This window comes from Ovis aries, chromosome 1, assembly GCF_016772045.2.
Source record: "Ovis aries strain OAR_USU_Benz2616 breed Rambouillet chromosome 1, ARS-UI_Ramb_v3.0, whole genome shotgun sequence".
In the NCBI taxonomy this organism is placed as follows: Eukaryota; Metazoa; Chordata; class Mammalia; order Artiodactyla; family Bovidae; genus Ovis; species Ovis aries.
The window spans coordinates 272,528,405-272,536,098 of record NC_056054.1 but is presented as its reverse complement, the minus strand read 5'-3'; positions in this window follow the sequence as shown (position 1 = coordinate 272,536,098).

Genomic DNA, 7,694 nt, shown 5'->3' with positions numbered 1-7,694 from the left:
AGTCTTTCATGATATGGGGACCCTTTTATTTCTAATGTTTTTCTTGTTGTTGTTTGTTTTGTTTTTACATGAAAGACTATTTTTTCTGACCCTAATAGTAATGATATCCATTTTTTTCTGTCTTTGTTTACTTTTTAAAAACTGAAACAACATATAGCTGGATTTTTAAAAGTCTGACTTGAAAAATCCCAATCTTTTAATTAGGAAACACAGGCCATTGTAAGTAGTCACTAAGAAAATTTGTACTGTGTTATTTTCAGTTTTAGATGAAAACAGATGAGATGGTTAGATAGTGTCCCTGATTCAATGGAGATGAATCTGAGCAAACTTCCTGAGGCAGAAGGGGACAGAGGGGCCCGGCGTGCTGCAGCCCATGGGGTTGCAAGGCATCGGACGAGACGGAGTGACTAAAGAACCACAGCAACGTGGGCGATATTTTTTTGCTTCTTTTCTTCTCCTCTTCTGATTTTTCTTCTAGAAATTACTTTTTAATTTCCTTTCCCAGTCTTTTGTACGTTGTATTTTGCACTTCTTTTGGTCTTTCACTGGCATCTTTTAAATATTGAGCATACACACTGGAGTCGAATGTGAATGAGCACCTCAGCCATTTTCTTGAAGTCCAATCACTCTCCCTCGCCTTTGAGGCTACAGTTCTTATGAGTTTAATCAAACCTCATTTATATGTTTTCTATTCAGCTGCAACTTTTTAACAGATCTCTTTGAAATGCCATGCAGCACTTTAAATATCTGTGGCATGACACTTGTAAGATTATGCAGGCCACCAACAATGCTGGCCACGTATCCTGACTTGAAGGTCATGTTTACAACCTGACCTATTCAATCTGATCTCAAAGAAAATGCTTCTTAGCATCAATGGAAAGAACTAAAACGTTAAAATATGGAACATACCCTCTTTAAAGATATTTCTAAAACAATAAAATGAATATCTGAGATGTCCCTCCTGTTGTTCTCAATGATGAACTGTGTATTTGTGTTTCTGAAGTTGTCCGTCAATGCCCAGAAGAATGATACTGCAGGGCTGGCAGCAGCAACTGCAGTTCCACCAGCCCCCAGCAGGTGGCACAAATGCCCTCAGCCTCCAGGAAAAGGTCTAAATGCTCCTGCAGAACCAAGAAGCAGCAGAGAGGCGAAGAACTTTTATCATCTCAAGGAGAGTTTGGTCGGAGGGCTGGAGTTGGGTGAAGTCCGAGGCAGTCAGGAAACCAACACAACTCCATTTAATTTCATTCAACTTCCTCAAAAGGCGCGGGTGGGGGTGGGGGGTGGGGGCGTTTGGGTGGGGGTGGGGTGGTGGTGTGCGGGGGGGGGGGGGGGGGGGGGGGAGTGGTTTTCCCAACAGCAGAGCAGGAGGAAGAGAAAAGTACTCAAAGAGGGGGAAAAGTCTGAACTTTATGGAATATTTTCACGGGGTGGTCCTTTCTTTGATGTTTTGTAAAACACCATTTCTTCCAAATCATCCCACCCTCTCCCTCTCCCTCTGAGTCCAAAAGTCCGTTATACACATCTGTGTCTCTTTCCCCGTTTTTGGGAGAATGACATTCTAACATGTATACTATCATGTGAATTGAATCGCCAGTCTATGTCTGACGCAGGATGCAGCATGCTTGGGGCTGGTGCATGGGGATGACCCAGAGAGATGTTATGGGGAGGGAGGTGGGAGGGGGGTTCATGTTTGGGAATGCATGTAAGAATTAAAGATTTTAAAATTTAAAAAATAAAAAAAAAAAACAAAAAAACACCATTTCTTAAAACATGAACCCACCCTACTTCCCCTGCCCCCAAATACAAAACAAACCAAAACTAACCCAGGCTCAGCTGGGTTTGCCCTGGGATGGACTTTCCCCTTCAGAAAAAGATCCCCGTGTCTCTGTGAACTGGCAAATCCAACGCTGATGGGAAGGGTCCTGCCCTTAGATCGCCCGGTGCACAGACTTGTCTGGTTCCTGTCAGTTCCAGGGACGTGGGAGAAATGCAAAGACCAGGAAATCTTTGGAGCAGAGCAGTCTCTAGAATCCCCAGCCTTGGCGCCTTTTTTTAGAGGAGCAGGAGGTCTCATGACACCTCCCAGTCCGCCCGTGGCGACAGGAGACTCACGGGTGAGCGTGCAGCCCCAGGGAGCGCACTCGCCTACCTACCTGGCGGGGGGGGGGGGGGGGGGGGGGGGGGGGGGGGGGGTCACCTTCTCATCCTCCTCCTCTGGGACTTCCCAGAGGAGCAAAACACGGGCCAATCCGAGGAGTACGTGTTAAGGCAAAGAAGGATCCAGAACCGTTTCTCGCATCAGCTCGGTGGCGAGAGCCCTTCCCATCTCCTTCACATGCGGCCAAGGTCGCCTGGGCTTTGCAGCTGGAGGCTCAGTGCCACGCCTGGGGCAAAACTCCAGGATGAAAAAGCCGCAAGAAGAGGGAAGAGGGGATGCGAAATATCCAGATCGGGGTGTGAGTGTCAAGGGAAGGGCGGAGAGATGACTGTGACGGTGTGTGATGCTGGGAATGGCATGGATTGGAAAACAAAAGTAAGCACTGAGGGAAGCAAGAAAGCACCGTGAAACCCACACGGGCTGAAAATACCCAGTTGTGGTTGGGGCTGGTCTGGGGCAAGGAGGAAAGGCAAAAGTCCACCTGAGGGCGGCCTACAGATGCTGGGAGAAGACCCAGGCCTACAGCCAGCAAGCAAATGGAGGCCTCAGTCCTACCAACACAAGGAACTTAATTCTGCCAACGAGTGATCTTGGAAGAGGACCCTGAGGCGCAGATGATATTCCAGCTCTGGCTGATTGGTTGATTTCAGCCTAATAAGACTTGAACAGATGACCCAATGCACTGTGCCTGGACTCCTGACCCATGGTCATGAGAAATAATACACCTTTTGTATTTTAAAATACCAAGTCTGTAGTGATTTGGCTTATAGCCATAGAAAGCCAATACACATTCACTTTATTTTGTTGCTAAGTTAGATATTACTCTACTGTCTTATTTTCTGCATTCCTGATGCTCTGGCCTCTGGGGACATGTGGGTTGGAGAGGGACGTCCCCCCCTAGGACTGGCTAATTCTTAAAGCCAACAACTTGCCGGGGCAGAGATGCAGGAGCACAAATGACGAGTCGTTGGACCACAGAACTTTTAGGCCATTCAAAGTATCCTGCATGATGCTGTGATGGTGGATCCTGATCATTACACGTTTGTCAAAACTGTGTAGAATGTACAGCACCAGTTCTCCCTCTTGGTGCTGTACGTTCCCTCTTGGTGCTGTACATAATGGAAACTATAGGCTTTGGGTGATTATGTCAATGTAGTTTCATCAGTCACACCAAAACTTGCGTGGGGAATGTTGATAATAGGGGAGGTTATGGACGTGTAGCTTCCCTGGTGACTCAGACAGGTAAAGAATCTGCTTGCATTGGGGGAGGCCTAGGTTCGATGCCTAGGTTGGGAAGTTCCCCTGGAGAAGGGAAAGGCTACCCACTCCAATATTCTGGCCTGGAGAGTTCCATGGACAGAGGAGCCTGGCGGGCTACAGTCCATGGAGTTGCAAAGAGCTGGACACAATTGAGCATCAAACAGTTTCACTTTATGTAAGTGTGAGGACAAGAGATACATGGTCGTGTCTATATTTCCCTTCAATTTTTCCAAGAAACTTAAACTGATCCAAGAAATAAAGAAATAATCATAATAATTAGAGTAAAACAAATTGGGATGGTCATTTTGGGTGTATTTCCTTCTATATATGCAGTACTCTGATCTTCTCAAACTTCCAAAGTGTAAACGTTAACTGTGGATGATGAAGGTTGCCCCTAGTTGGATTCCATCAGAAATTTGAGGGAACATTTTTGCAGGTGTTAAAAAAAAATCTTTCACAAAAGAGAACCAGCACATCGTGACTTGTTTTCCTTCTTATAGATTTTCTGTATAAACTGAGAAATACGACAGAAAAGATTTTGCTGGACAAAACTGAACAGTAGGCAGAATTCCATGTAAAATGCCCGGCTCCTGCCGGCAGGCCAAATATTCCAATGGAAAAATTCACAAATGTAACAAAGTGCTGCTTCACATGATTCATTTTCAATGCCTTTGAGAGGATTTCATACTAGAACCGTCGTCCAGAAGGCTTTTGTGCGCTTAGTCACACAGTCGTGCCTGACTCTTTGCCAACCCATGGACTGGAGCCTGCCAGGCTCCTCTGTCCATGGGATTCTCCAGGCAAGAGTACTGCAGTGGGTTGTCATGCCCTCCTCCAGGGGATTTTCCCAACCCAGGGTTCGAACCCAAGTCTTATGCATTGCAGGTGGATTCTTTACTGTTGAGCTACCAGGGAAGTCATTCATTGTCTAATTTTATACCCCAGGCTTCAAGACCAATTTTCCCTACTTTCCTAAACTCCAGGAGCTTACCAAGGGTCTTTTGCTTTGTTTTGAATGAAAGAAAAATGAATTTCCTTCTTTTCTTAGTCATCATTTAGATGGTTTCTCTCGGGAAACAAATGTCTCAGCAGGTGAGCTAGCATTGCACTCTTTTTCAGCTGTAAAGTAGAAGTGATTACTTAAAAGTTGAGGTGCTGTTCCTGCTGCTAAGTCGCTTCAGTCCTGTCTGATTCTGTGCGACCCCAGAGATGGCAGCCTCCTAGGCTCCTCTGTCTCTGGGATTCTTCAGACCAGAATACTGCAGTGTGTTGCCATTTCCTTCTCCAATGCAGGAAAGTGAAAAGTGAAAGTGAAGTTGCTCAGTCGTGCCCGACTCTCAGCGACCCCATGGACTGCAGCCTACCAGGCTCCTCCGGCCATGAGATTTTCCAGGCAAGAGTACTGGAGTGGGTTTCCATTGCCTTCTCCGACAAAGTTGAGGGAGATATACATATTTTTTTACTTGTAACTTGTGGTTCCCTTACGAGTCCTATCCATTTGATTAATGGTTCCAACCACATTGACATTTCTTAGGTTTATCCATGCAGGATATTTTCTCTAAGAGGACGACTTTAAAGGCTACTCTTATGTTTGAGTGTGAAAAATGTTTTCTGAATGTTTTTCAGATAATGCTGTCACAGAAACAAACACGCTGTTATAGATTCAAGTAAACACACCCCCCAAGCACACATAACTGCATCCTGTGGCCTTTCCCTTCCGTTGATACTATACGTGTTGTGTGTGTCTGTATGTGTGGCCTTCAAATCTACTAAGTGATCAGTGGGTTTATATTATGGCAAAAGCAACACTGTAGAATTAGACACATCTTGTGACTGAAGCCAACATGGCAACATAATTGATTTCATGATTGTGACCGGTTACTTGACTTTATTTGAGCACCCGTTTTTCTTTTGAATGGGAATAATAACTCTTATAGAGTTACTACTGAGGACGGGAGGAGAAGGGGGTGACAGAGGTTGAGACGGATGGATGGCACCACCTACTCAATAGACATGAGTTTGAACAAACTCCGGGAGAGGGTGAAGGACTGGGAAGCCTGGTGGGCTGCTGTCCATGGGGTTGCAAAGAGTCAGACATGACTTACTGACTGAAGAGCAACAACAAGGAACAACACAGTTACTGAGATGAATAAACAAGCCTCACCCTGCCTGAAATGCCTTTTCCCCTGGCCATCCCACAGTGGTTTTTTCCTGTCATTATGCCCGTGATTGAGAAAGCCTGGCTGTGACTCCTTAGCCCAAAATGGCCACCCAAGGACTTTGTTATATCTTGATTCATAGCATATGTTACCATGTTTTACTGATATTAATTTAACAATACCTGACTCCTTCTAATGAAGATTAGGCCGAGAGTGCCAGGCTGCGACCATGCAGGAGTAGGGGAGAGGAGTTACCCCATGTCGGAGCTCAGGGGCGGCGGCCAGAAGCAGCTACCCCACCCCCAAGGTCAGGGGCAGCGGCCGAGAGGAGCAATTCCACATCCAAAGAGCGGTGGCTGCACAGGCGCAGGAGGGCCGAGAGGAGCTACTCCACGTTCAAGGTCAGGAGGGGCTACTGTGAGGAGATATCACTTGTCCAAGGTAAGGAACAGCAGCTGCGCTTTGCTTTAGCAACCCTGAAGAGATTCCCCACATCCAAGGTAAGAGAAACCCAAGTAAGACGATAGGTATTGCAAGAAGCATCAGAGAGCAGACACGCAAAGCATAATCACAGAAAACTGGTCAATCTAATCACACAGACCACAGCCTTGTCTAACTCAATGAAACTAAGCCATGCTGTGTGGGGCCACCCAGGACGGGCGGGTCATGGTGGAGCGGTCTCACAGAATGTGGTCCACTAGAGAAGGGAATGGCAAACCACTTCAGAATTCTTGCCCTGAGAACCCCATGAACAGTATGAAAAGGCAAAATGAGAGGATACCAAAGAGAACTCCCCAGGTGGGTAGGTGCCCAATATGCTACTGGAGATTAATGGAGAAATAACTCCAGAAAGAACGAAGGGATGGAGCCAAAGCAAAAACAATACCCAGTGGTGGATGTGACTGGTGATAGAAGCAAGGTCTGATGCTATAAGGAGCAATATTGCATAGGAACCTGGAATGTTAGGTCCATGAATCAAGGCAAATTGGAAGTAGTCAAACAGGAGATGGCAAGAGTGAACGTTGACATTCTAGGAATCAGCAAACTAAGATGTATTGGAATAGGTGAATTTAACTCAGATGACCATTATATCTACTACTGTGGGCAGGAATCCCTTAGAAGAAATGGAGTAGCCATCATAGTCTACAAAAGAGTCTGAAATGCAGTACTTGGATGCAATCTCAAAAATGACAGAATGATCTCTGTTCATTTTCAAGGCAAGCCATTCAATATCACAGGAATCCAAGTCTAGGCCCCAACCAGTAATGCTGAAGAAGCTGAAGTGGAATGGTTCTATGAAGACCTACAAGACCTTTGAAACCTAACACCCAAAAAAGATGTCCTTTTCATCATAGGGGACTGGAATGCGAAAGTAGGAAGTCAAGAAACGCTTTAGGTCACAGGCAAATTAGGCCTTGGAATACAGAATGAAGCAGGGCAAAGGCTAATAGAGTTTTGCCAAGAGAACGCACTGGTCATACCAAACACCCTCTTCCAAAAACACAAGAGAACACTCTACACATGGACTCACAGATGGTCAACACCGAAATCCGATTGATTATATTCTTTGCAGCCAAAGATAGAGAAGCTCTTTGCAGTCGGCAAAAACAAGACCGGGAGCTGATGGTGGCTCAGATCATGGACAACTCATTGCCAAATTCTGACTTAAATTGAAGAAAGTAGGGAAAACCACTAGACCATGCAGGTATGACCTAAATCAAATCCCTTATGATTATACAGTGGAAGTGAGAAATAGATTTAAGGGACTAGATCTGATAGATAGAGTGCTTGATGAACTATGGACGGAGGTTCATGACACTGTACAGGAGACAGGGATAAGACCATCCCTGTGGAAAAGAAATGCAAAAAAGCAAAATGGCTGTCTGGGGAGGCCTTACAAATAGCTGTGAAAAGAAGAGAAGTGAAAAGCAAAGGAGAGAGTAGGCGGTCCTAAGATGGCGGAGGAATAGGACGGGAAGACCACTTTCTCCCTCACAAATTCCTCAAAAGAACATTTCAACGCCGAGCAAACTCCACAAAACAACTTCTGTAGGCTGGCAGAGGACATCAGGCAACCAGAAAAGCAGACCATTGTCTTCAAAAACAGATTTTTA